This window comes from Phyllobates terribilis, unplaced genomic scaffold (assembly GCF_046119375.1).
Source record: "Phyllobates terribilis strain yellow unplaced genomic scaffold, ASM4611937v1 Scaffold_217__1_contigs__length_3308461, whole genome shotgun sequence".
In the NCBI taxonomy this organism is placed as follows: domain Eukaryota; kingdom Metazoa; phylum Chordata; class Amphibia; order Anura; family Dendrobatidae; genus Phyllobates; species Phyllobates terribilis.
In genome coordinates, this window is record NW_027362977.1 from 2,696,427 (window position 1) to 2,723,899 (window position 27,473).

Consider the following 27,473-nt stretch of genomic DNA (forward strand, 5'->3'; position numbering starts at 1 on the left):
TCCTGCCTGCAGTAGATGGAATGTGGCAATGGAACGCTGGCTGCGCGTGTCATAATAGGCTCTGAGCCTTTATATACCTGTGCACAGCAGCAGCCACCTTCAGTCTGCTGCTGGACAGCCAGCAGCAGCAGCAGCAGGAGAGGTATGTAATCAGGAGCCCTCCTGCTAAGGGTAGACAGCTGCTCGTTCCACCCCACCCCCCGCCTTAATTGGTTCTCCTCCCTTCCAACGGTGTTGAGGCGGGTGGGAACAGCAGGGGGTGAAGGTGCTGTGTTTAAAGAGGTGGAGTTATGCAGATCTAAAACGCGTGGATTGCAGCAGCAGCAAGCCGAAAAGTGCAGGCATGTAAGGGATCTAGAGGTTGACAACATGTCTTCTTAACGGGAGTCCAGGAGCTCATCTCCACAAATGGACTTTTCAGGATCCTTGGGTGGCTCCGTAGTTTGAAACCAATTCTGGTTATCGCTTCTCGGCCTTTTGGCTAAGATCAAGTGTAGTATCTGTTCTTATCAGTTTAATATCTGATACGTCCCCTATCTGGGGACCATATATTAAATGGATTTTTAGAACAGGGAGATGGAAAAAGAGCTTGCTCTGTCCACTCCACGCATTGACCTGGTATTGCAGTATCTCCAGGACCGGTGCACCCCTTCTTTAATGCAGTTTCTAAAATCAGAAAGAATTGAATTCAATGTTTTTTGTTCATTTTGCTTGTTTGTCGGATTTTGGGATGGACTCTTTGGCTTTGCTTTTCTTCTCCTCATTGGATTTTTCATGTTCAAAGTTGCAGAAGCCAGATTACAAGCTCATTTTGGTTCAACTTCAGCAACTGTGCATTGCATTGCCATGTAATGTGATGCAATGCTATCTTTCTAGCTCTCCCTTTTTACTTCCTTTTGGATAAACAGACATATTAGGCAAGCATTTTGGAGCTTTCACCTAAATAACTACAGGTGGTGAGATAAGCTGCACAATATAATTGACCTTTCAGTATATTGTTGCACACACACCATCTATTTAGCAAATGCCCTTGTTATCAACAGCAGCCTTTTAAACTCACCTGAGCTAACAGGTATGTGCGCTGGTTACTCTGCTGCGCTTAAAATTTCTTTTTTGGTTTGCTACAATGCCTTTTCTGAAACGTTGTCTCCTTCTGCTGGAACACTGACTTCTTTCATTTAATGCCTGCAGACTATAAAAGAGAACCCAACCCAAAAAGTTTGGTTGATTAGTCTGTGGCATTCTGTTAAACTGTTGCTTATGGCGGTCTCTGTGAGCTTCTCAGCGACATTCAGCCAGCCAGGTATCCTGCCTGCAGTAGATGGAATGTGGCAATGGAACGCTGGCTGCGCGTGTCATAATAGGCTCTGAGCCTTTATATACCTGTGCACAGCAGCAACCACCTTCAGTCTGCTGCTGGACAGCCAGCAGCAGCAGCAGCAGGAGAGGTATGTAATCAGGAGCCCTCCTGCTAAGGGTAGACAGCTGCTCGTTCCACCCCACCCCCCGCCTTAATTGGTTCTCCTCCCTTCCAACGGTGTTGAGGCGGGTGGGAACAGCAGGGGGTGAAGGTGCTGTGTTTAAAGAGGTGGAGTTATGCAGATCTAAAACGCGTGGATTGCAGCAGCAGCAAGCCGAAAAGTGCAGGCATGTAAGGGATCTAGAGGTTGACAACATGTCTTCTTAACGGGAGTCCAGGAGCTCATCTCCACAAATGGACTTTTCAGGATCCTTGGGTGGCTCCGTAGTTTGAAACCAATTCTGGTTATCGCTTCTCGGCCTTTTGGCTAAGATCAAGTGTAGTATCTTTTGAAAAGGCAGTTTTGTCCTTGGGCTGCCCTAGTAAATTGATGCATATTACACACTGGTTTGGTGCACTTGTTAGTACGCCAGGTGGCTCATAGAGTTATCTGATGGAAAACATGGCCCTCCAGGATCGAAGTCACTAGGCTGGGTAAGTGTGAGGGCTTTGGAGCAATGTGCCCCAGGAGTAGGCGCCCTGGTGGGAGTCCAAGCTTACTGGGACTGGGAACCCCAGAAAGACTTGGCTTCGTTGCACGCCGCACCTTTGCCAATCATACTTTCTGAGCAACCCCCCCTATTCCTGGCCTCCGGGCTAGGAAGGGGAATTTTTATAAACCCGGTCGGAGGTCCGGTCAGCTTTGGGCTGAGAAACCAACACAGGCTCCAGCTCCACTAGGGTGGCAGCCTAGATGGAAGCTGGGAGCACGAAAACGGCTCTTCTCCGGCTTCGGCTAGGGAGAGCATCGGAGATCCCTGACCCTCGCTGTGGCCTTCTGGCTCGGAGGGATGGGGATGGTTTATTGGGGACCCTCTCCTCCGGGAAGGGTCCACATGAATCCTCGCCTCGTGCGCTGTTTTGGTGTGACTTCGGTCACATTTTTCAGTGCCTTGGATGCAGCTTCAATCAAAAAATCTGTTCTTATCAGTTTAATATCTGATACGTCCCCTATCTGGGGACCATATATTAAATGGATTTTTAGAACAGGGAGATGGAAAAAGAGCTTGCTCTGTCCACTCCACGCATTGACCTGGTATTGCAGTATCTCCAGGACCGGTGCACCCCTTCTTTAATGCAGTTTCTAAAATCAGAAAGAATTGAATTCAATGTTTTTTGTTCATTTTGCTTGTTTGTCGGATTTTGGGATGGACTCTTTGGCTTTGCTTTTCTTCTCCTCATTGGATTTTTCATGTTCAAAGTTGCAGAAGCCAGATTACAAGCTCATTTTGGTTCAACTTCAGCAACTGTGCATTGCATTGCCATGTAATGTGATGCAATGCTATCTTTCTAGCTCTCCCTTTTTACTTCCTTTTGGATAAACAGACATATTAGGCAAGCATTTTGGAGCTTTCACCTAAATAACTACAGGTGGTGAGATAAGCTGCACAATATAATTGACCTTTCAGTATATTGTTGCACACACACCATCTATTTAGCAAATGCCCTTGTTATCAACAGCAGCCTTTTAAACTCACCTGAGCTAACAGGTATGTGCGCTGGTTACTCTGCTGTGCTTAAAATTTCTTTTTTGGTTTGCTACAATGCCTTTTCTGAAACGTTGTCTCCTTCTGCTGGAACACTGACTTCTTTCATTTAATGCCTGCAGACTATAAAAGAGAACCCAACCCAAAAAGTTTGGTTGATTAGTCTGTGGCATTCTGTTAAACTGTTGCTTATGGCGGTCTCTGTGAGCTTCTCAGCGACATTCAGCCAGCCAGGTATCCTGCCTGCAGTAGATGGAATGTGGCAATGGAACGCTGGCTGCGCGTGTCATAATAGGCTCTGAGCCTTTATATACCTGTGCACAGCAGCAGCCACCTTCAGTCTGCTGCTGGACAGCCAGCAGCAGCAGCAGCAGGAGAGGTATGTAATCAGGAGCCCTCCTGCTAAGGGTAGACAGCTGCTCGTTCCACCCCACCCCCCGCCTTAATTGGTTCTCCTCCTTTCCAACGGTGTTGAGGCGGGTGGGAACAGCAGGGGGTGAAGGTGCTGTGTTTAAAGAGGTGGAGTTATGCAGATCTAAAACGCGTGGATTGCAGCAGCAGCAAGCCGAAAAGTGCAGGCATGTAAGGGATCTAGAGGTTGACAACATGTCTTCTTAACGGGAGTCCAGGAGCTCATCTCCACAAATGGACTTTTCAGGATCCTTGGGTGGCTCCGTAGTTTGAAACCAATTCTGGTTATCGCTTCTCGGCCTTTTGGCTAAGATCAAGTGTAGTATCTGTTCTTATCAGTTTAATATCTGATACGTCCCCTATCTGGGGACCATATATTAAATGGATTTTTAGAACAGGGAGATGGAAAAAGAGCTTGCTCTGTCCACTCCACGCATTGACCTGGTATTGCAGTATCTCCAGGACCGGTGCACCCCTTCTTTAATGCAGTTTCTAAAATCAGAAAGAATTGAATTCAATGTTTTTTGTTCATTTTGCTTGTTTGTTGGATTTTGGGATGGACTCTTTGGCTTTGCTTTTCTTCTCCTCATTGGATTTTTCATGTTCAAAGTTGCAGAAGCCAGATTACAAGCTCATTTTGGTTCAACTTCAGCAACTGTGCATTGCATTGCCATGTAATGTGATGCAATGCTATCTTTCTAGCTCTCCCTTTTTACTTCCTTTTGGATAAACAGACATATTAGGCAAGCATTTTGGAGCTTTCACCTAAATAACTACAGGTGGTGAGATAAGCTGCACAATATAATTGACCTTTCAGTATATTGTTGCACACACACCATCTATTTAGCAAATGCCCTTGTTATCAACAGCAGCCTTTTAAACTCACCTGAGCTAACAGGTATGTGCGCTGGTTACTCTGCTGCGCTTAAAATTTCTTTTTTGGTTTGCTACAATGCCTTTTCTGAAACGTTGTCTCCTTCTGCTGGAACACTGACTTCTTTCATTTAATGCCTGCAGACTATAAAAGAGAACCCAACCCAAAAAGTTTGGTTGATTAGTCTGTGGCATTCTGTTAAACTGTTGCTTATGGCGGTCTCTGTGAGCTTCTCAGCGACATTCAGCCAGCCAGGTATCCTGCCTGCAGTAGATGGAATGTGGCAATGGAACGCTGGCTGCGCGTGTCATAATAGGCTCTGAGCCTTTATATACCTGTGCACAGCAGCAGCCACCTTCAGTCTGCTGCTGGACAGCCAGCAGCAGCAGCAGCAGGAGAGGTATGTAATCAGGAGCCCTCCTGCTAAGGGTAGACAGCTGCTCGTTCCACCCCACCCCCCGCCTTAATTGGTTCTCCTCCCTTCCAACGGTGTTGAGGCGGGTGGGAACAGCAGGGGGTGAAGGTGCTGTGTTTAAAGAGGTGGAGTTATGCAGATCTAAAACGCGTGGATTGCAGCAGCAGCAAGCCGAAAAGTGCAGGCATGTAAGGGATCTAGAGGTTGACAACATGTCTTCTTAACGGGAGTCCAGGAGCTCATCTCCACAAATGGACTTTTCAGGATCCTTGGGTGGCTCCGTAGTTTGAAACCAATTCTGGTTATCGCTTCTCGGCCTTTTGGCTAAGATCAAGTGTAGTATCTGTTCTTATCAGTTTAATATCTGATACGTCCCCTATCTGGGGACCATATATTAAATGGATTTTTAGAACAGGGAGATGGAAAAAGAGCTTGCTCTGTCCACTCCACGCATTGACCTGGTATTGCAGTATCTCCAGGACCGGTGCACCCCTTCTTTAATGCAGTTTCTAAAATCAGAAAGAATTGAATTCAATGTTTTTTGTTCATTTTGCTTGTTTGTCGGATTTTGGGATGGACTGTTTGGCTTTGCTTTTCTTCTCCTCATTGGATTTTTCATGTTCAAAGTTGCAGAAGCCAGATTACAAGCTCATTTTGGTTCAACTTCAGCAACTGTGCATTGCATTGCCATGTAATGTGATGCAATGCTATCTTTCTAGCTCTCCCTTTTTACTTCCTTTTGGATAAACAGACATATTAGGCAAGCATTTTGGAGCTTTCACCTAAATAACTACAGGTGGTGAGATAAGCTGCACAATATAATTGACCTTTCAGTATATTGTTGCACACACACCATCTATTTAGCAAATGCCCTTGTTATCAACAGCAGCCTTTTAAACTCACCTGAGCTAACAGGTATGTGCGCTGGTTACTCTGCTGCGCTTAAAATTTCTTTTTTGGTTTGCTACAATGCCTTTTCTGAAACGTTGTCTCCTTCTGCTGGAACACTGACTTCTTTCATTTAATGCCTGCAGACTATAAAAGAGAACCCAACCCAAAAAGTTTGGTTGATTAGTCTGTGGCATTCTGTTAAACTGTTGCTTATGGCGGTCTCTGTGAGCTTCTCAGCGACATTCAACCAGCCAGGTATCCTGCCTGCAGTAGATGGAATGTGGCAATGGAACGCTGGCTGCGCATGTCATAATAGGCTCTGAGCCTTTATATACCTGTGCACAGCAGCAGCCACCTTCAGTCTGCTGCTGGACAGCCAGCAGCAGCAGCAGCAGGAGAGGTATGTAATCAGGAGCCCTCCTGCTAAGGGTAGACAGCTGCTCGTTCCACCCCACCCCCCGCCTTAATTGGTTCTCCTCCCTTCCAACGGTGTTGAGGCGGGTGGGAACAGCAGGGGGTGAAGGTGCTGTGTTTAAAGAGGTGGAGTTATGCAGATCTAAAACGCGTGGATTGCAGCAGCAGCAAGCCGAAAAGTGCAGGCATGTAAGGGATCTAGAGGTTGACAACATGTCTTCTTAACGGGAGTCCAGGAGCTCATCTCCACAAATGGACTTTTCAGGATCCTTGGGTGGCTCCGTAGTTTGAAACCAATTCTGGTTATCGCTTCTCGGCCTTTTGGCTAAGATCAAGTGTAGTATCTTTTGAAAAGGCAGTTTTGTCCTTGGGCTGCCCTAGTAAATTGATGCATATTACACACTGGTTTGGTGCACTTGTTAGTACGCCAGGTGGCTCATAGAGTTATCTGATGGAAAACATGGCCCTCCAGGATCGAAGTCACTAGGCTGGGTAAGTGTGAGGGCTTTGGAGCAATGTGCCCCAGGAGTAGGCGCCCTGGTGGGAGTCCAAGCTTACTGGGACTGGGAACCCCAGAAAGACTTGGCTTCGTAGCACGCCGCACCTTTGCCAATCATACTTTCTGAGCAACCCCCCCTATTCCTGGCCTCCGGGCTAGGAAGGGGAATTTTTATAAACCCGGTCGGAGGTCCGGTCAGCTTTGGGCTGAGAAACCAACACAGGCTCCAGCTCCACTAGGGTGGCAGCCTAGATGGAAGCTGGGAGCACGAAAACGGCTCTTCTCCGGCTTCGGCTAGGGAGAGCATCGGAGATCCCTGACCCTCGCTGTGGCCTTCTGGCTCGGAGGGATGGGGATGGTTTATTGGGGACCCTCTTCTCCGGGAAGGGTCCACATGAATCCTCGCCTCGTGCGCTGTTTTGGTGTGACTTCGGTCACATTTTTCAGTGCCTTGGATGCAGCTTCAATCAAAAAATCTGTTCTTATCAGTTTAATATCTGATACGTCCCCTATCTGGGGACCATATATTAAATGGATTTTTAGAACAGGGAGATGGAAAAAGAGCTTGCTCTGTCCACTCCACGCATTGACCTGGTATTGCAGTATCTCCAGGACCGGTGCACCCCTTCTTTAATGCAGTTTCTAAAATCAGAAAGAATTGAATTCAATGTTTTTTGTTCATTTTGCTTGTTTTTCGGATTTTGGGATGGACTCTTTGGCTTTGCTTTTCTTCTCCTCATTGGATTTTTCATGTTCAAAGTTGCAGAAGCCAGATTACAAGCTCATTTTGGTTCAACTTCAGCAACTGTGCATTGCATTGCCATGTAATGTGATGCAATGCAATCTTTCTAGCTCTCCCTTTTTACTTCCTTTTGGATAAACAGACATATTAGGCAAGCATTTTGGAGCTTTCACCTAAATAACTACAGGTGGTGAGATAAGCTGCACAATATAATTGACCTTTCAGTATATTGTTGTACACACACCATCTATTTAGCAAATGCCCTTGTTATCAACAGCAGCCTTTTAAACTCACCTGAGCTAACAGGTATGTGCGCTGGTTACTCTGCTGCGCTTAAAATTTCTTTTTTGGTTTGCTACAATGCCTTTTCTGAAACGTTGTCTCCTTCTGCTGGAACACTGACTTCTTTCATTTAATGCCTGCAGACTATAAAAGAGAACCCAACCCAAAAAGTTTGGTTGATTAGTCTGTGGCATTCTGTTAAACTGTTGCTTATGGCGGTCTCTGTGAGCTTCTCAGCGACATTCAGCCAGCCAGGTATCCTGCCTGCAGTAGATGGAATGTGGCAATGGAACGCTGGCTGCGCGTGTCATAATAGGCTCTGAACCTTTATATACCTGTGCACAGCAGCAGCCACCTTCAGTCTGCTGCTGGACAGCCAGCAGCAGTAGCAGCAGGAGAGGTATGTAATCAGGAGCCCTCCTGCTAAGGGTAGACAGCTGCTCGTTCCACCCCACCCCCCGCCTTAATTGGTTCTCCTCCCTTCCAACGGTGTTGAGGCGGGTGGGAACAGCTGGGGGTGAAGGTGCTGTGTTTAAAGAGGTGGAGTTATGCAGATCTAAAACGCGTGGATTGCAGCAGCAGCAAGCCGAAAAGTGCAGGCATGTAAGGGATCTAGAGGTTGACAACATGTCTTCTTAACGGGAGTCCAGGAGCTCATCTCCACAAATGGACTTTTCAGGATCCTTGGGTGGCTCCGTAGTTTGAAACCAATTCTGGTTATCGCTTCTCGGCCTTTTGGCTAAGATCAAGTGTAGTATCTGTTCTTATCAGTTTAATATCTGATACGTCCCCTATCTGGGGACCATATATTAAATGGATTTTTAGAACAGGGAGATGGAAAAAGAGCTTGCTCTGTCCACTCCACGCATTGACCTGGTATTGCAGTATCTCCAGGACCGGTGCACCCCTTCTTTAATGCAGTTTCTAAAATCAGAAAGAATTGAATTCAATGTTTTTTGTTCATTTTGCTTGTTTGTCGGATTTTGGGATGGACTCTTTGGCTTTGCTTTTCTTCTCCTCATTGGATTTTTCATGTTCAAAGTTGCAGAAGCCAGATTACAAGCTCATTTTGGTTCAACTTCAGCAACTGTGCATTGCATTGCCATGTAATGTGATGCAATGCTATCTTTCTAGCTCTCCCTTTTTACTTCCTTTTGGATAAACAGACATATTAGGCAAGCATTTTGGAGCTTTCACCTAAATAACTACAGGTGGTGAGATAAGCTGCACAATATAATTGACCTTTCAGTATATTGTTGCACACACACCATCTATTTAGCAAATGCCCTTGTTATCAACAGCAGCCTTTTAAACTCACCTGAGCTAACAGGTATGTGCGCTGGTTACTCTGCTGCGCTTAAAATTTCTTTTTTGGTTTGCTACAATGCCTTTTCTGAAACGTTGTCTCCTTCTGCTGGAACACTGACTTCTTTCATTTAATGCCTGCAGACTATAAAAGAGAACCCAACCCAAAAAGTTTGGTTGATTAGTCTGTGGCATTCTGTTAAACTGTTGCTTATGGCAGTCTCTGTGAGCTTCTCAGCGACATTCAGCCAGCCAGGTATCCTGCCTGCAGTAGATGGAATGTGGCAATGGAACGCTGGCTGCGCGTGTCATAATAGGCTCTGAGCCTTTATATACCTGTGCACAGCAGCAGCCACCTTCAGTCTGCTGCTGGACAGCCAGCAGCAGCAGCAGCAGGAGAGGTATGTAATCAGGAGCCCTCCTGCTAAGGGTAGACAGCTGCTCGTTCCACCCCACCCCCCGCCTTAATTGGTTCTCCTCCCTTCCAATGGTGTTGAGGCGGGTGGGAACAGCAGGGGGTGAAGGTGCTGTGTTTAAAGAGGTGGAGTTATGCAGATCTAAAACGCGTGGATTGCAGCAGCAGCAAGCCGAAAAGTGCAGGCATGTAAGGGATCTAGAGGTTGACAACATGTCTTCTTAACGGGAGTCCAGGAGCTCATCTCCACAAATGGACTTTTCAGGATCCTTGGGTGGCTCCGTAGTTTGAAACCAATTCTGGTTATCGCTTCTCGGCCTTTTGGCTAAGATCAAGTGTAGTATCTTTTGAAAAGGCGGTTTTGGATGTTGGCCGCCCTAGTAGATTGATACATTATGCACACTGGGGTTTAGGCGCTTGTTAGTACGCCAGGTGGCTAATATAGTCATCTGGTGGAAAGCATGGCCCCCCAGGATCGACGCCATTGGGCCGGGGAAGATCGAAAGCCCGAAGTGTGAAGTGCCCCAGGAGTGGTGACCCTGGGGTGCCTTAACTCACTGGGATTGGGAACCCCACTTGAGTTTATGGCACATTTGCACAAGCACTTCAAATTTTCTTTCTTCGCACACACCCTTATTCCGGGCCTTCTGGCCTTAGGATGGGGAATTTTTCAACTTCCGGTCGAAGGTCCGGGCAGTATTATACTGTGAAACCTTCACTATTTATTTAATTTCTTTGTCACTGTGTGTCCAGTTATTCACGTGTGTCACGTCCTACTAGGATTTTGTCGGGATGCGGTTCCCTTACGGGTTCCTCTCTTGGCAGGTCTAGGGGGGGAGTGTGTGGCCATCAGGTTCCGCTCCCCCCTGAACCCCCCTGGCTCTCCTCTTTCGGGAGGAGAGCGTTGTTGGCTCCCCTCTTCCGGGAGGGGAGCACAGTCTTTGGCTCCCAGTGCCTTGCTCGGGTGAGAACTCGGGCAGGTGCTGGGGGTAAGATTGGGTCGCCTCTGGCTTCGGCTGGAGGTGGCTTTTTGTCCCTGTTCCTCGCTGTGGCCTTTTGGCTCGGAGGGACGGGGAATGGTTTGGGGGACCCTTCTCCTTTTGGAGAGGGTTTCAAGAAGACCAGCATCCTAGTGCACTTTTTTTGTGGCACTTGTCACTTTTTTAAGCGCACTCGGGTTTTGTACACGAATTCGGGCTTTCGATAAAAAAAAAAAAATCTGTTCTTATCAGTTTAATATCTGATACGTCCCCTATCTGGGGACCATATATTAAATGGATTTTTAGAACAGGGAGATGGAAAAAGAGCTTGCTCTGTCCACTCCACGCATTGACCTGGTATTGCAGTATCTCCAGGACCGGTGCACCCCTTCTTTAATGCAGTTTCTAAAATCAGAAAGAATTGAATTCAATGTTTTTTGTTCATTTTGCTTGTTTGTCGGATTTTGGGATGGACTCTTTGGCTTTGCTTTTCTTCTCCTCATTGGATTTTTCATGTTCAAAGTTGCAGAAGCCAGATTACAAGCTCATTTTGGTTCAACTTCAGCAACTGTGCATTGCATTGCCATGTAATGTGATGCAATGCTATCTTTCTAGCTCTCCCTTTTTACTTCCTTTTGGATAAACAGACATATTAGGCAAGCATTTTGGAGCTTTCACCTAAATAACTACAGGTGGTGAGATAAGCTGCACAATATAATTGACCTTTCAGTATATTGTTGCACACACACCATCTATTTAGCAAATGCCCTTGTTATCAACAGCAGCCTTTTAAACTCACCTGAGCTAACAGGTATGTGCGCTGGTTACTCTGCTGCGCTTAAAATTTCTTTTTTGGTTTGCTACAATGCCTTTTCTGAAACGTTGTCTCCTTCTGCTGGAACACTGACTTCTTTCATTTAATGCCTGCAGACTATAAAAGAGAACCCAACCCAAAAAGTTTGGTTGATTAGTCTGTGGCATTCTGTTAAACTGTTGCTTATGGCGGTCTCTGTGAGCTTCTCAGCGACATTCAGCCAGCCAGGTATCCTGCCTGCAGTAGATGGAATGTGGCAATGGAACGCTGGCTGCGCGTGTCATAATAGGCTCTGAGCCTTTATATACCTGTGCACAGCAGCAGCCACCTTCAGTCTGCTGCTGGACAGCCAGCAGCAGCAGCAGCAGGAGAGGTATGTAATCAGGAGCCCTCCTGCTAAGGGTAGACAGCTGCTCGTTCCACCCCACCCCCCGCCTTAATTGGTTCTCCTCCCTTCCAACGGTGTTGAGGCGGGTGGGAACAGCAGGGGGTGAAGGTGCTGTGTTTAAAGAGGTGGAGTTATGCAGATCTAAAACGCGTGGATTGCAGCAGCAGCAAGCCGAAAAGTGCAGGCATGTAAGGGATCTAGAGGTTGACAACATGTCTTCTTAAAGGGAGTCCAGGAGCTCATCTCCACAAATGGACTTTTCAGGATCCTTGGGTGGCTCCGTAGTTTGAAACCAATTCTGGTTATCGCTTCTCGGCCTTTTGGCTAAGATCAAGTGTAGTATCTGTTCTTATCAGTTTAATATCTGATACGTCCCCTATCTGGGGACCATATATTAAATGGATTTTTAGAACAGGGAGATGGAAAAAGAGCTTGCTCTGTCCACTCCACGCATTGACCTGGTATTGCAGTATCTCCAGGACCGGTGCACCCCTTCTTTAATGCAGTTTCTAAAATCAGAAAGAATTGAATTCAATGTTTTTTGTTCATTTTGCTTGTTTGTCGGATTTTGGGATGGACTCTTTGGCTTTGCTTTTCTTCTCCTCATTGGATTTTTCATGTTCAAAGTTGCAGAAGCCAGATTACAAGCTCATTTTGGTTCAACTTCAGCAACTGTGCATTGCATTGCCATGTAATGTGATGCAATGCTATCTTTCTAGCTCTCCTTTTTTACTTCCTTTTGGATAAACAGACATATTAGGCAAGCATTTTGGAGCTTTCACCTAAATAACTACAGGTGGTGAGATAAGCTGCACAATATAATTGACCTTTCAGTATATTGTTGCACACACACCATCTATTTAGCAAATGCCCTTGTTATCAACAGCAGCCTTTTAAACTCACCTGAGCTAACAGGTATGTGCGCTGGTTACTCTGCTGCGCTTAAAATTTCTTTTTTGGTTTAGTACAATGCCTTTTCTGAAACGTTGTCTCCTTCTGCTGGAACACTGACTTCTTTCATTTAATGCCTGCAGACTATAAAAGAGAACCCAACCCAAAAAGTTTGGTTGATTAGTCTGTGGCATTCTGTTAAACTGTTGCTTATGGCGGTCTCTGTGAGCTTCTCAGCGACATTCAGCCGGCCAGGTATCCTGCCTGCAGTAGATGGAATGTGGCAATGGAACGCTGGCTGCGCGTGTCATAATAGGCTCTGAGCCTTTATATACCTGTGCACAGCAGCAGCCACCTTCAGTCTGCTGCTGGACAGCCAGCAGCAGCAGCAGCAGGAGAGGTATGTAATCAGGAGCCCTCCTGCTAAGGGTAGACAGCTGCTCGTTCCACCCCACCCCCCACCTTAATTGGTTCTCCTCCCTTCCAACGGTGTTGAGGCGGGTGGGAACAGCAGGGGGTGAAGGTGCTGTGTTTAAAGAGGTGGAGTTATGCAGATCTAAAACGCGTGGATTGCAGCAGCAGCAAGCCGAAAAGTGCAGGCATGTAAGGGATCTAGAGGTTGACAACATGTCTTCTTAACGGGAGTCCAGGAGCTCATCTCCACAAATGGACTTTTCAGGATCCTTGGGTGGCTCCGTAGTTTGAAACCAATTCTGGTTATCGCTTCTCGGCCTTTTGGCTAAGATCAAGTGTAGTATCTGTTCTTATCAGTTTAATATCTGATACGTCCCCTATCTGGGGACCATATATTAAATGGATTTTTAGAACAGGGAGATGGAAAAAGAGCTTGCTCTGTCCACTCCACGCATTGACCTGGTATTGCAGTATCTCCAGGACCGGTGCACCCCTTCTTTAATGCAGTTTCTAAAATCAGAAAGAATTGAATTCAATGTTTTTTGTTCATTTTGCTTGTTTGTCGGATTTTGGGATGGACTCTTTGGCTTTGCTTTTCTTCTCCTCATTGGATTTTTCATGTTCAAAGTTGCAGAAGCCAGATTACAAGCTCATTTTGGTTCAACTTCAGCAACTGTGCATTGCATTGCCATGTAATGTGATGCAATGCTATCTTTCTAGCTCTCCCTTTTTACTTCCTTTTGGATAAACAGACATATTAGGCAAGCATTTTGGAGCTTTCACCTAAATAACTACAGGTGGTGAGATAAGCTGCACAATATAATTGACCTTTCAGTATATTGTTGCACACACACCATCTATTTAGCAAATGCCCTTGTTATCAACAGCAGCCTTTTAAACTCACCTGAGCTAACAGGTATGTGCGCTGGTTACTCTGCTGCGCTTAAAATTTCTTTTTTGGTTTGCTACAATGCCTTTTCTGAAACGTTGTCTCCTTCTGCTGGAACACTGACTTCTTTCATTTAATGCCTGCAGACTATAAAAGAGAACCCAACCCAAAAAGTTTGGTTGATTAGTCTGTGGCATTCTGTTAAACTGTTGCTTATGGCGGTCTCTGTGAGCTTCTCAGCGACATTCAGCCAGCCAGGTATCCTGCCTGCAGTAGATGGAATGTGGCAATGGAACGCTGGCTGCGCGTGTCATAATAGGCTCTGAGCCTTTATATACCTGTGCACAGCAGCAGCCACCTTCAGTCTGCTGCTGGACAGCCAGCAGCAGCAGCAGCAGGAGAGGTATGTAATCAGGAGCCCTCCTGCTAAGGGTAGACAGCTGCTCGTTCCACCCCACCCCCCGCCTTAATTGGTTCTCCTCCCTTCCAACGGTGTTGAGGCGGGTGGGAACAGCAGGGGGTGAAGGTGCTGTGTTTAAAGAGGTGGAGTTATGCAGATCTAAAACGCGTGGATTGCAGCAGCAGCAAGCCGAAAAGTGCAGGCATGTAAGGGATCTAGAGGTTGACAACATGTCTTCTTAACGGGAGTCCAGGAGCTCATCTCCACAAATGGACTTTTCAGGATCCTTGGGTGGCTCCGTAGTTTGAAACCAATTCTGGTTATCGCTTCTCGGCCTTTTGGCTAAGATCAAGTGTAGTATCTTTTGAAAAGGCGGTTTTGGATGTTGGCCGCCCTAGTAGATTGATACATTATGCACACTGGGGTTTAGGCGCTTGTTAGTACGCCAGGTGGCTAATATAGTCATCTGGTGGAAAGCATGGCCCCCCAGGATCGACGCCATTGGGCCGGGGAAGATCGAAAGCCCGAAGTGTGAAGTGCCCCAGGAGTGGTGACCCTTGGGTGCCTTAACTCACTGGGATTGGGAACCCCACTTGAGTTTATGGCACATTTGCACAAGCACTTCAAATTTTCTTTCTTCGCACACACCCTTATTCCGGGCCTTCTGGCCTTAGGATGGGGAATTTTTCAATTCCCGGTCGAAGGTCCGGGCAGTATTATACTGTGAAACCTTCACTATTTATTTAATTTCTTTGTCACTGTGTGTCCACTTATTCACGTGTGTCACGTCCTACTAGGATTTTGTCGGGATGCGGTTCCCTTACGGGTTCCTCTCTTGGCAGGTCTAGGGGGGGAGTGTGTGGCCATCAGGTTCCGCTCCCCCCTGAACCCCCCTGGCTCTCCTGTTTCGGGAGGAGAGCGTTGTTGGCTCCCCTCTTCCGGGAGGGGAGCACAGTCTTTGGCTCCCAGTGCCTTGCTCGGGTGAGAACTCGGGCAGGTGCTGGGGGTAAGATTGGGTCGCCTCTGGCTTCGGCTGGAGGTGGCTTTTTGTCCCTGTTCCTCGCTGTGGCCTTTTGGCTTGGAGGGACGGGGAATGGTTTGGGGGACCCTTCTCCTTTTGGAGAGGGTTTCAAGAAGACCAGCATCCTAGTGCACTTTTTTTGTGGCACTTGTCACTTTTTTAAGCGCACTCGGGTTTTGTACACGAATTCGGGCTTTCGATAAAAAAAAAATCTGTTCTTATCAGTTTAATATCTGATACGTCCCCTATCTGGGGACCATATATTAAATGGATTTTTAGAACAGGGAGATGGAAAAAGAGCTTGCTCTGTCCACTCCACGCATTGACCTGGTATTGCAGTATCTCCAGGACCGGTGCACCCCTTCTTTAATGCAGTTTCTAAAATCAGAAAGAATTGAATTCAATGTTTTTTGTTCATTTTGCTTGTTTGTCGGATTTTGGGATGGACTCTTTGGCTTTGCTTTTCTTCTCCTCATTGGATTTTTCATGTTCAAAGTTGCAGAAGCCAGATTACAAGCTCATTTTGGTTCAACTTCAGCAACTGTGCATTGCATTGCCATGTAATGTGATGCAATGCTATCTTTCTAGCTCTCCCTTTTTACTTCCTTTTGGATAAACAGACATATTAGGCAAGCATTTTGGAGCTTTCACCTAAATAACTACAGGTGGTGAGATAAGCTGCACAATATAATTGACCTTTCAGTATATTGTTGCACACACACCATCTATTTAGCAAATGCCCTTGTTATCAACAGCAGCCTTTTAAACTCACCTGAGCTAACAGGTATGTGCGCTGGTTACTCTGCTGCGCTTAAAATTTCTTTTTTGGTTTGCTACAATGCCTTTTCTGAAACGTTGTCTCCTTCTGCTGGAACACTGACTTCTTTCATTTAATGCCTGCAGACTATAAAAGAGAACCCAACCCAAAAAGTTTGGTTGATTAGTCTGTGGCATTCTGTTAAACTGTTGCTTATGGCGGTCTCTGTGAGCTTCTCAGCGACATTCAGCCAGCCAGGTATCCTGCCTGCAGTAGATGGAATGTGGCAATGGAACGCTGGCTGCGCGTGTCATAATAGGCTCTGAGCCTTTATATACCTGTGCACAGCAGCAGCCACCTTCAGTCTGCTGCTGGACAGCCAGCAGCAGCAGCAGCAGGAGAGGTATGTAATCAGGAGCCCTCCTGCTAAGGGTAGACAGCTGCTCGTTCCACCCCACCCCCCGCCTTAATTGGTTCTCCTCCCTTCCAACGGTGTTGAGGCGGGTGGGAACAGCAGGGGGTGAAGGTGCTGTGTTTAAAGAGGTGGAGTTATGCAGATCTAAAACGCGTGGATTGCAGCAGCAGCAAGCCGAAAAGTGCAGGCATGTAAGGGATCTAGAGGTTGACAACATGTCTTCTTAACGGGAGTCCAGGAGCTCATCTCCACAAATGGACTTTTCAGGATCCTTGGGTGGCTCCGTAGTTTGAAACCAATTCTGGTTATCGCTTCTCGGCCTTTTGGCTAAGATCAAGTGTAGTATCTGTTCTTATCAGTTTAATATCTGATACGTCCCCTATCTGGGGACCATATATTAAATGGATTTTTAGAACAGGGAGATGGAAAAAGAGCTTGCTCTGTCCACTCCACGCATTGACCTGGTATTGCAGTATCTCCAGAACCGGTGCACCCCTTCTTTAATGCAGTTTCTAAAATCAGAAAGAATTGAATTCAATGTTTTTTGTTCATTTTGCTTGTTTGTCGGATTTTGGGATGGACTCTTTGGCTTTGCTTTTCTTCTCCTCATTGGATTTTTCATGTTCAAAGTTGCAGAAGCCAGATTACAAGCTCATTTTGGTTCAACTTCAGCAACTGTGCATTGCATTGCCATGTAATGTGATGCAATGCTATCTTTCTAGCTCTCCCTTTTTACTTCCTTTTGGATAAACAGACATATTAGGCAAGCATTTTGGAGCTTTCACCTAAATAACTACAGGTGGTGAGATAAGCTGCACAATATAATTGACCTTTCAGTATATTGTTGCACACACACCATCTATTTAGCAAATGCCCTTGTTATCAACAGCAGCCTTTTAAACTCACCTGAGCTAACAGGTATGTGCGCTGGTTACTCTGCTGCGCTTAAAATTTCTTTTTTGGTTTGCTACAATGCCTTTTCTGAAACGTTGTCTCCTTCTGCTGGAACACTGACTTCTTTCATTTAATGCCTGCAGACTATAAAAGAGAACCCAACCCAAAAAGTTTGGTTGATTAGTCTGTGGCATTCTGTTAAACTGTTGCTTATGGCGGTCTCTGTGAGCTTCTCAGCGACATTCAGCCAGCCAGGTATCCTGCCTGCAGTAGATGGAATGTGGCAATGGAACGCTGGCTGCGCGTGTCATAATAGGCTCTGAGCCTTTATATACCTGTGCACAGCAGCAGCCACCTTCAGTCTGCTGCTGGACAGCCAGCAGCAGCAGGAGAGGTATGTAATCAGGAGCCCTCCTGCTAAGGGTAGACAGCTGCTCGTTCCACCCCACCCCCCGCCTTAATTGGTTCTCCTCCCTTCCAACGGTGTTGAGGCGGGTGGGAACAGCAGGGGGTGAAGGTGCTGTGTTTAAAGAGGTGGAGTTATGCAGATCTAAAACGCGTGGATTGCAGCAGCAGCAAGCCGAAAAGTGCAGGCATGTAAGGGATCTAGAGGTTGACAACATGTCTTCTTAACGGGAGTCCAGGAGCTCATCTCCACAAATGGACTTTTCAGGATCCTTGGGTGGCTCCGTAGTTTGAAACCAATTCTGGTTATCGCTTCTCGGCCTTTTGGCTCAGATCAAGTGTCTGGACATCAGGTTCCTTGAGTGCTAGCCCTCGGCCTTCCAGCATCGCCACTCCGGTGGCTTAAGCTGGATGCTGCTATAGGGGGAGAGTGAGGAGGAAACGGGAAGGCGATTTCCGTGGCTGACTATGGGAGTCAAGCTGAAATTTGCTGGGACCGGGGACCCCCGGGTCAAGAATGGATTTCGCATTGAGATTTCCGAGGAGAAGAAGGGACATTTTTCCATGTCCTACCTGGTGAATGCCATCTTCTATGAAGCATTGAAGATTAAGAAGTCGGACATTCTTTGCCTGCAGAAATTTAGAAGTCATGGAAGGTATGTGCTGGTTCTTTCTACTATGGCTGCTTGCCAAAATCTTTATAGAACCTTGAAAGGCCATACTGAGAACTCCCTCCTAGATGGACTCACTTTTACTGTCCTCTATTCAAAGGGGGATGTTCCTGTTGTTGTGTTTATGCACAATCCCTTTATCCCCCAGGAGGACATTACTGTATTCTTGAGGAGGCATTGTACTTATGTGCATTTTTCCCACAAGATCTCGAATGAAGAAGGCTTGTGGACTGGCAAATACAAGTACTTTGTTCGTTTTGCTACAGACCCCGAGGGGCCAGGGGGCATACATTATCCTCCTATGAGTTTCTCTATTGGGAGAGACACTGGTTTCTTGTACTTTCCTGATGCTCCTTTTTTCTGCAGAAGATGTAACAAGTATGGTCATGTCCAGGAGTCCTGCAGGTATCCGCCAACCTGCAGGAGGTGTAACACGTCTGGTCATATGGCGAAAGACTGCAAGAACCAGGTAAAGTGTGATGCTTGTGGTGAGGAGGGGCATGTTCTTAGGCAGTGTCAAGCTGGAACCACTCCTAAGTCTTTTGCTCAAGTGGTCGCGGAGGGGCCTGCTGTTCCTTCGACTTCTACTAGGGTTCCACAAGGTCCCCTTCCGGATGTCGGGGAGGCAACTGCTCCCCAAGAGGAAGAGGATGGCACTCAGATGGACGACATATTTGAAGATGCCCAGCTTCAGCCTCCTGCGTCAGGAGGCTTTGACATGGTGATTCCAGAGGTGATGTCACCTTTCCCTCCCCAGTTTGGTGTCCGTGGTGAGGGGGAAATGGACTTGTCCAATTCTCCTGTCATATCTTGGTGCAATACTGCTTCAGAGGAGATCGGGGGCGGTGGCCAAGGGGACTTGTCTGCTGTCCGTTTCTCTGATGAGGAGGATCCTGATGTGGTCAAGAAGAAGCCAAGGACTGAGTGTTCATCCATTGCTGCCGTGTGTGATAGCCCGGTGGACTCTCGTGCTTACCCGTCAGATGTATTTTCTCCTGACATTGTTACATTTGGCATTCAGCCAGATGGTAATAGCTTTGCTTTGCTTGATGAAGGTTGAGTTGATGTTTTCTTTCTTTTTTTTTCAGGTTATGTGTGATCCCCTTTAGTTATGCCGCATCATTCTGGATGGGACATTGTGTCCCTTAATGTTAGGCAAATTAGATCTGTTACCCGAAGAACAACAGTTCTGGATTATCTAAAGGGTTTGAGTGCAGATGTCTATTGTCTACAAGAGTGTGGGATTACTGAATCTCCAGGAGATAAGGACTGGCCTTATGGCCAGTATGTTTGGTCGGGGTCCAGCTTTAACAAAAATGATGGTGTGGGGATTTTAGTTGGTAATAAGAATATTACTATTGATAGTTACACGGTTGTGGAGGTGGGTCGCTGCATTATTGTTTTTTTGAGTTATAGGGGGTGGAAGGTTAGAATGATTAATTTATATTGTCCTACTAAAAAAGAGGAGCGGCTTGCTCTTCTTGAGAAATTGAGTTTTTTTCTTCCTGGAAAAATTCCTACAGTTTTTGTTGGTGACTGTAATTGTGTCACAGAAGGTAATGTGGACATTACGGGAAAAAAGTTATCTCAACTTATTTCTGATTTTTCTTTCTTAGACGCTGCAATACTTGAGTATGGCATTCCACCACCGCCTACATATTATGCTGACCGTGGTAATATTTCATCGAGGATAGATAGGATGTTATTTTCCAAAAATATGGTTTGTTCAAGTTATGTTCAACATAAGGTACCTTTTTCTGATCATGAGTGTTTGCGTGGAGTTTTTAGTGCGAATGGGGACATGGTGTTTGGGGGTGGGGTTTGGAAATTGAATACGAGGTTGTTGGAGGATGAGGAGGTGATGAGTGAGTTGGAGAAAAGGTATGCAAGTTGGAGGTGGCGTAAGCGTGATTTTGGTAGTGTGCTTGAATGGTGGGATTGGGTGAAATTACAGTTAAAAACTTTCTTTAAAAAATGGGGCTACAAAAAAGCTGCCAGATATCGTAATAGATTTAATGACTTAAGTAGACGGATTGATTGGTTGCGTGGGTGTGTTAGGAAAGGAATGGATATGTCTGATCAGCTTGAGGTTGCTAAGAATGAGTTAAAATGTCTTCTGGATGAAAAAGGTAAAGAGATTATTTACCGTACCAAGTTAGAGCATTTGGAAAAGAATGAAAAGTGCACCAGGTACTTTTTTAAAAAAATGAATGGAAGGAAGTTGGATTTGAGTGAAGTGGTAGGTGAAGATGGATCTAGTGTGGTTGGGAAGAATGTGTTGAATGAGGTGAATGGCTTCTATAGTAAGTTGTACGATGAGAAATGGATTGATCCTGGACTTGTGTCGCATGTATTGAGTGGTATGGAGAAGAGACTTGGTTCGGATGAATGTGATGCTTTGTGTGAGGATGTTATTTTGGATGAGGTGAGGAATGTTGTTATGAGTGCTAAAAAGAATAAGACGCCTGGGAAGGATGGGTTGCCTGTGGAGCTGTATGTGAAAGCTTGGGAGTTTTTGGGTAAGGACTTGACTGAGGTTTGTAGGTATATGTGGATGAATGGTGTTTTGTGTGACAGTATGAAAGAGGGTATAGTGGTTCTTGTGTTTAAGAAGGGTGAGAAAAAGCGTTTGGAGAACTGGAGACCCATATCATTGCTTAACGCTGATTATAAGGTCTACAGTAAATTGTTAGCAAATCGTATGCGTGAGGTGATTGGTAGGGTTGTGGAGGATGACCAAGTGTGTGCCGTGCCTGGTCGGAGTATAAGTGATAATTTGTTATTGTTAAGGGATATGCTTGGGGATTGTAAGACTAGAAAGCAGAAGTGTATGGTGTTAGCAATTGATTTCGAAAAGGCTTTTGATAGAGTTTCGCATGTGTTTCTGTTTAAAGTATTGGAGAGGATGGGTTTCCCTAGGGTTTTTCTGAATGGAGTTAAGTCTTTATATGATTATGTGTCAAGTGAGTTTTTAGTGAATGGATGGTTGTCTGACAAAGTGATGATTAGGTCTGGTGTAAGACAGGGGTGCCCTATGTCCCCTGTCTTGTTTGTATGTGTGATTGAGCCTTTGCTGTGTTTAGTGAGACGTGAGAAAATGATGAGAGGATTGTTAGTGCCTGGGAGTGGTGGTAAGCATGTGAAGGTGTTAGGTTACATGGATGATGTTGTGATGGTGAGTGAAAGTATGGCTTCAATGAGTAGGGTGAGGTTGCTTTTGGATTTTTTCTGTGGTGCATCAGGTTTTAGAGTTAACTGGACTAAGTGTAGTTTCAAATGCTTTGGAGATGACAGTATTCGTATGGAAGGTGTTAAGTATGAGGAGAGTGCAATTAAGGTTTTAGGGGTATTTTTCAATGATGATCTGAAAGGAAATGAGAGTTGGGACGAGTGTGGTATGCGTGTTGAGCGAAAATTGAATTTTTGGAGAATGAGAGATCTTTCTTTGCGGGGCAAAGTTCTAGTTATCAAAGCAGTGATCTTACCCATTCTGCTTTTTGTGGCCATAATTTTTCCATCCCCTTTTAGGAAAGTGAAGAGAGTTGAGAAAATGATTTTTTCCTTTTTCTGGTGCAGCAAGATGGAGAAGCTGAAGAGGGAAAGCCTTTATAAGGCCTGCCAGCATGGTGGTTTGGGATTTCCTAATGTTGAGGTTTTTTTAGGGCTCCATTATATTAAGACGATTGTGGTATTGTTGGGTAAAGGTAATAAGGGTGCATGTATGGCAAGTTATTCTGCAGGATGGATGTTGTATGGGTTAGGTTGGAGAAAGAGGGATGCGAGAGTGCCTGTGTCTTTTAAGTGTCCGGTGTGGTATGAGGTGATTGAGAAGTTTGTCAAGAAGTATGATTTGCTGAGTGTGCCGGTGGATGAGTTTAGAATGACTAAGAGGGTGTATAGGAAATTGTGTGCAAATGAGGTCGAGTCTAATATTGTTGGTTTGAGAGGGAATGAGGTTGCGGATGCTTGGAGAAAGTTGGGTATGTATGGGATGTCCAACAAACAGAAGGATGTAGTGTGGATGGCGTTTCACAATATTCTTCCAGTGAGAGACGTTCAAAAGAAGAGAGGTTTGATTAGGTCGGATGTTTGTCCAAGAGATGGATGTAATGGTTGTGAGACGGTTATGCATCTGATGTGGAATTGTGATTTTGCGCAAGACGTGTGGAAATGTGTAGGGGGGTTGTGTAGGAGTTTGGCAGGAGTGACTTTTGTGGATTGGCGTGTGGTTATGTTTGGTATTGGTGCAAGTGGACGTGTAAAGGAGAGAGTTTTGTGCTTAATTATGGCTTGTGTGTTAGAAAGTTTGTGGGATGTGAGGAATCTTTGTGTATTTAAAAGGAAATCAATTACAGTAAATGAATGTATTAGGATTATTCTTTCTAGGCTATTTTTGATTTACAAGATGGATAGTAGTAGCGGTGGTGGAACAGATGCCGAGGGAATATGGAAATTTAAAAAGTGGAGGCATATTGTAAAATTTCAGTGATCTTTTGGTTTATATTAATAAGATGTTCTTCTTTCTGTAATATTAGGTTACTTTATGCTTAATAAATATGGCCATGATGATGAGAAGTTTTTTTTGCAACAGTTTTGGTATATCCTACTGATTTGCTATAAAACTAACCTGAATGGTTTAAAAAAAAAAAAAAAAAAAAAAAAAAAAAAAATCTGTTCTTATCAGTTTAATATCTGATACGTCCCCTATCTGGGGACCATATATTAAATGGATTTTTAGAACAGGGAGATGGAAAAAGAGCTTGCTCTGTCCACTCCACGCATTGACCTGGTATTGCAGTATCTCCAGGACCGGTGCACCCCTTCTTTAATGCAGTTTCTAAAATCAGAAAGAATTGAATTCAATGTTTTTTGTTCATTTTGCTTGTTTGTCGGATTTTGGGATGGACTCTTTGGCTTTGCTTTTCTTCTCCTCATTGGATTTTTCATGTTCAAAGTTGCAGAAGCCAGATTACAAGCTCATTTTGGTTCAACTTCAGCAACTGTGCATTGCATTGCCATGTAATGTGATGCAATGCTATCTTTCTAGCTCTCCCTTTTTACTTCCTTTTGGATAAACAGACATATTAGGCAAGCATTTTGGAGCTTTCACCTAAATAACTACAGGTGGTGAGATAAGCTGCACAATATAATTGACCTTTCAGTATATTGTTGCACACACACCATCTATTTAGCAAATGCCCTTGTTATCAACAGCAGCCTTTTAAACTCACCTGAGCTAACAGGTATGTGCGCTGGTTACTCTGCTGCGCTTAAAATTTCTTTTTTGGTTTGCTACAATGCCTTTTCTGAAACGTTGTCTCCTTCTGCTGGAACACTGACTTCTTTCATTTAATGCCTGCAGACTATAAAAGAGAACCCAACCCAAAAAGTTTGGTTGATTAGTCTGTGGCATTCTGTTAAACTGTTGCTTATGGCGGTCTCTGTGAGCTTCTCAGCGACATTCAGCCAGCCAGGTATCCTGCCTGCAGTAGATGGAATGTGGCAATGGAACGCTGGCTGCGCGTGTCATAATAGGCTCTGAGCCTTTATATACCTGTGCACAGCAGCAGCCACCTTCAGTCTGCTGCTGGACAGCCAGCAGCAGCAGCAGCAGGAGAGGTATGTAATCAGGAGCCCTCCTGCTAAGGGTAGACAGCTGCTCGTTCCACCCCACCCCCCGCCTTAATTGGTTCTCCTCCCTTCCAACGGTGTTGAGGCGGGTGGGAACAGCAGGGGGTGAAGGTGCTGTGTTTAAAGAGGTGGAGTTATGCAGATCTAAAACGCGTGGATTGCAGCAGCAGCAAGCCGAAAAGTGCAGGCATGTAAGGGATCTAGAGGTTGACAACATGTCTTCTTAACGGGAGTCCAGGAGCTCATCTCCACAAATGGACTTTTCAGGATCCTTGGGTGGCTCCGTAGTTTGAAACCAATTCTGGTTATCGCTTCTCGGCCTTTTGGCTAAGATCAAGTGTAGTATCTTTCGAAAAGGCGGTTTTGGATGTTGGCCGCCCTAGTAGATTGATACATTATGCACACTGGGGCTTAGGCGCTTGTTAGTACGCCAGTTGGCTAATATAGTCATCTGGTGGAAAGCATGGCCCCCCAGGATCGACGCCATTGGGCCGGGGAAGATCGAAAGCCCGAAGTGTGAAGTGCCCCAGGAGTGGTGACCCTGGGGTGCCTTAACTCACTGGGATTGGGAACCCCACTTGAGTTTATGGCATATTTGCACTAGCACTTCAATATTTCTTTCTTCACACACACCCTTATTCCGGGCCTTCTGGCCTTAGGATGGGGAATTTTTCAATTCCCGGTCGAAGGTCCGGGCAGTATTATACTGTGAAACCTTCACTATTTATTTAATTTTTTTTGTCACTGTGTGTCCACTTTTTCACGTGTGTCCACATCCTTACTAGGATTTTGTCGGGATGCGGTTCCCTTACGGGTTCCTCTCTTGGCAGGTCTAGGGGGGGAGTGTGTGGCCATCAGGTTCCGCTCCCCCCTGAACCCCCCTGGCTCTCCTCTTTCGGGAGGAGAGCGTTGTTGGCTCCCCTCTTCCGGGAGGGGAGCACAGTCTTTGGCTCCCAGTGCCTTGCTCGGGTGAGAACTCGGGCAGGTATTGGGGGTAAGATTGGGTCGCCTCTGGCTCCGGCTGGAGGTGGCTATTTGTCCCTGTTCCTCGCTGTGGCCTTCTGGCTCGGAGGGACGGGGAATGGTTTGGGGGACCCTTCTCCTTTTGGAGAGGGTTTCAAGAAGATCAGCATCCTAGTGCACTTTTTTTGTGGCACTTGTCACTTTTTTAAGCGCACTCGGGTTTTGTACACGAATTCGGGCTTTCGATAAAAAGAAAAAAAAAAAAAAAAAAAAAAAATCTGTTCTTATCAGTTTAATATCTGATACGTCCCCTATCTGGGGACCATATATTAAATGGATTTTTAGAACAGGGAGATGGAAAAAGAGCTTGCTCTGTCCACTCCACGCATTGACCTGGTATTGCAGTATCTCCAGGACCGGTGCACCCCTTCTTTAATGCAGTTTCTAAAATCAGAAAGAATTGAATTCAATGTTTTTTGTTCATTTTGCTTGTTTGTCGGATTTTGGGATGGACTCTTTGGCTTTGCTTTTCTTCTCCTCATTGGATTTTTCATGTTCAAAGTTGCAGAAGCCAGATTACAAGCTCATTTTGGTTCAACTTCAGCAACTGTGCATTGCATTGCCATGTAATGTGATGCAATGCTATCTTTCTAGCTCTCCCTTTTTACTTCCTTTTGGATAAACAGACATATTAGGCAAGCATTTTGGAGCTTTCACCTAAATAACTACAGGTGGTGAGATAAGCTGCACAATATAATTGACCTTTCAGTATATTGTTGCACACACACCATCTATTTAGCAAATGCCCTTGTTATCAACAGCAGCCTTTTAAACTCACCTGAGCTAACAGGTATGTGCGCTGGTTACTCTGCTGCGCTTAAAATTTCTTTTTTGGTTTGCTACAATGCCTTTTCTGAAACGTTGTCTCCTTCTGCTGGAACACTGACTTCTTTCATTTAATGCCTGCAGACTATAAAAGAGAACCCAACCCAAAAAGTTTGGTTGATTAGTCTGTGGCATTCTGTTAAACTGTTGCTTATGGCGGTCTCTGTGAGCTTCTCAGCGACATTCAGCCAGCCAGGTATCCTGCCTGCAGTAGATGGAATGTGGCAATGGAACGCTGGCTGCGCGTGTCATAATAGGCTCTGAGCCTTTATATACCTGTGCACAGCAGCAGCCACCTTCAGTCTGCTGCTGGACAGCCAGCAGCAGCAGCAGCAGGAGAGGTATGTAATCAGGAGCCCTCCTGCTAAGGGTAGACAGCTGCTCGTTCCACCCCACCCCCCGCCTTAATTGGTTCTCCTCCCTTCCAACGGTGTTGAGGCGGGTGGGAACAGCAGGGGGTGAAGGTGCTGTGTTTAAAGAGGTGGAGTTATGCAGATCTAAAAAGCGTGGATTGCAGCAGCAGCAAGCCGAAAAGTGCAGGCATGTAAGGGATCTAGAGGTTGACAACATGTCTTCTTAACGGGAGTCCAGGAGCTCATCTCCACAAATGGACTTTTCAGGATCCTTGGGTGGCTCCGTAGTTTGAAACCAATTCTGGTTATCGCTTCTCGGCCTTTTGGCTAAGATCAAGTGTAGTATCTGTTCTTATCAGTTTAATATCTGATACGTCCCCTATCTGGGGACCATATATTAAATGGATTTTTAGAACAGGGAGATGGAAAAAGAGCTTGCTCTGTCCACTCCACGCATTGACCTGGTATTGCAGTATCTCCAGGACCGGTGCACCCCTTCTTTAATGCAGTTTCTAAAATCAGAAAGAATTGAATTCAATGTTTTTTGTTCATTTTGCTTGTTTGTCGGATTTTGGGATGGACTCTTTGGCTTTGCTTTTCTTCTCCTCATTGGATTTTTCATGTTCAAAGTTGCAGAAGCCAGATTACAAGCTCATTTTGGTTCAACTTCAGCAACTGTGCATTGCATTGCCATGTAATGTGATGCAATGCTATCTTTCTAGCTCTCCCTTTTTACTTCCTTTTGGATAAACAGACATATTAGGCAAGCATTTTGGAGCTTTCACCTAAATAACTACAGGTGGTGAGATAAGCTGCACAATATAATTGACCTTTCAGTATATTGTTGCACACACACCATCTATTTAGCAAATGCCCTTGTTATCAACAGCAGCCTTTTAAACTCACCTGAGCTAACAGGTATGTGCGCTGGTTACTCTGCTGCGCTTAAAATTTCTTTTTTGGTTTGCTACAATGCCTTTTCTGAAACGTTGTCTCCTTCTGCTGGAACACTGACTTCTTTCATTTAATGCCTGCAGACTATAAAAGAGAACCCAACCCAAAAAGTTTGGTTGATTAGTCTGTGGCATTCTGTTAAACTGTTGCTTATGGCGGTCTCTGTGAGCTTCTCAGCGACATTCAGCCAGCCAGGTATCCTGCCTGCAGTAGATGGAATGTGGCAATGGAACGCTGGCTGCGCGTGTCATAATAGGCTCTGAGCCTTTATATACCTGTGCACAGCAGCAGCCACCTTCAGTCTGCTGCTGGACAGCCAGCAGCAGCAGCAGCAGGAGAGGTATGTAATCAGGAGCCCTCCTGCTAAGGGTAGACAGCTGCTCGTTCCACCCCACCCCCCGCCTTAATTGGTTCTCCTCCCTTCCAACGGTGTTGAGGCGGGTGGGAACAGCAGGGGGTGAAGGTGCTGTGTTTAAAGAGGTGGAGTTATGCAG

At 45.6% G+C, this 27,473-nt stretch overlaps 14 non-coding genes and 5 pseudogenes across 14 annotated transcripts; all 19 read left to right on the forward strand.

The window, feature by feature from the left end:
- Positions 1-461: 461 nt before the first annotated feature.
- Positions 462-652, forward strand: LOC141214282 (U2 spliceosomal RNA). The gene has a single exon (XR_012283548.1). It is a non-coding gene; the product is annotated as a U2 spliceosomal RNA (small nuclear RNA).
- Positions 653-1,767: 1,115 nt separating this feature from the next.
- LOC141214402 (U2 spliceosomal RNA) lies at positions 1,768-1,883 on the forward strand (annotated as a pseudogene).
- A 524-nt stretch (positions 1,884-2,407) lies between these two features.
- Positions 2,408-2,589, forward strand: LOC141214339 (U2 spliceosomal RNA). Its single transcript, XR_012283605.1, has one exon. It is a non-coding gene; the product is annotated as a U2 spliceosomal RNA (small nuclear RNA).
- Positions 2,590-3,704: 1,115 nt separating this feature from the next.
- LOC141214283 (U2 spliceosomal RNA) lies at positions 3,705-3,895 on the forward strand. Its single transcript, XR_012283549.1, has one exon. It is a non-coding gene; the product is annotated as a U2 spliceosomal RNA (small nuclear RNA).
- Positions 3,896-5,010: 1,115 nt separating this feature from the next.
- On the forward strand, positions 5,011-5,201 carry LOC141214285 (U2 spliceosomal RNA). Its single transcript, XR_012283551.1, has one exon. It is a non-coding gene; the product is annotated as a U2 spliceosomal RNA (small nuclear RNA).
- A 1,115-nt stretch (positions 5,202-6,316) lies between these two features.
- Positions 6,317-6,432, forward strand: LOC141214403 (U2 spliceosomal RNA; annotated as a pseudogene).
- A 524-nt stretch (positions 6,433-6,956) lies between these two features.
- On the forward strand, positions 6,957-7,138 carry LOC141214341 (U2 spliceosomal RNA). Its single transcript, XR_012283607.1, has one exon. It is a non-coding gene; the product is annotated as a U2 spliceosomal RNA (small nuclear RNA).
- Positions 7,139-8,253: 1,115 nt separating this feature from the next.
- Positions 8,254-8,444, forward strand: LOC141214286 (U2 spliceosomal RNA). The gene has a single exon (XR_012283552.1). It is a non-coding gene; the product is annotated as a U2 spliceosomal RNA (small nuclear RNA).
- Positions 8,445-9,559: 1,115 nt separating this feature from the next.
- On the forward strand, positions 9,560-9,651 carry LOC141214407 (U2 spliceosomal RNA; annotated as a pseudogene).
- A 789-nt stretch (positions 9,652-10,440) lies between these two features.
- On the forward strand, positions 10,441-10,625 carry LOC141214360 (U2 spliceosomal RNA). The gene has a single exon (XR_012283626.1). It is a non-coding gene; the product is annotated as a U2 spliceosomal RNA (small nuclear RNA).
- A 1,115-nt stretch (positions 10,626-11,740) lies between these two features.
- Positions 11,741-11,931, forward strand: LOC141214287 (U2 spliceosomal RNA). Its single transcript, XR_012283553.1, has one exon. It is a non-coding gene; the product is annotated as a U2 spliceosomal RNA (small nuclear RNA).
- Positions 11,932-13,046: 1,115 nt separating this feature from the next.
- Positions 13,047-13,237, forward strand: LOC141214288 (U2 spliceosomal RNA). Its single transcript, XR_012283554.1, has one exon. It is a non-coding gene; the product is annotated as a U2 spliceosomal RNA (small nuclear RNA).
- A 1,115-nt stretch (positions 13,238-14,352) lies between these two features.
- Positions 14,353-14,444, forward strand: LOC141214408 (U2 spliceosomal RNA; annotated as a pseudogene).
- Positions 14,445-15,233: 789 nt separating this feature from the next.
- LOC141214353 (U2 spliceosomal RNA) lies at positions 15,234-15,415 on the forward strand. The gene has a single exon (XR_012283619.1). It is a non-coding gene; the product is annotated as a U2 spliceosomal RNA (small nuclear RNA).
- Positions 15,416-16,530: 1,115 nt separating this feature from the next.
- Positions 16,531-16,721, forward strand: LOC141214323 (U2 spliceosomal RNA). Its single transcript, XR_012283589.1, has one exon. It is a non-coding gene; the product is annotated as a U2 spliceosomal RNA (small nuclear RNA).
- A 6,103-nt stretch (positions 16,722-22,824) lies between these two features.
- Positions 22,825-23,016, forward strand: LOC141214376 (U2 spliceosomal RNA). The gene has a single exon (XR_012283635.1). It is a non-coding gene; the product is annotated as a U2 spliceosomal RNA (small nuclear RNA).
- A 1,115-nt stretch (positions 23,017-24,131) lies between these two features.
- LOC141214412 (U2 spliceosomal RNA) lies at positions 24,132-24,223 on the forward strand (annotated as a pseudogene).
- Positions 24,224-25,020: 797 nt separating this feature from the next.
- Positions 25,021-25,217, forward strand: LOC141214380 (U2 spliceosomal RNA). Its single transcript, XR_012283637.1, has one exon. It is a non-coding gene; the product is annotated as a U2 spliceosomal RNA (small nuclear RNA).
- A 1,115-nt stretch (positions 25,218-26,332) lies between these two features.
- On the forward strand, positions 26,333-26,523 carry LOC141214289 (U2 spliceosomal RNA). The gene has a single exon (XR_012283555.1). It is a non-coding gene; the product is annotated as a U2 spliceosomal RNA (small nuclear RNA).
- Positions 26,524-27,473: the final 950 nt, after the last annotated feature.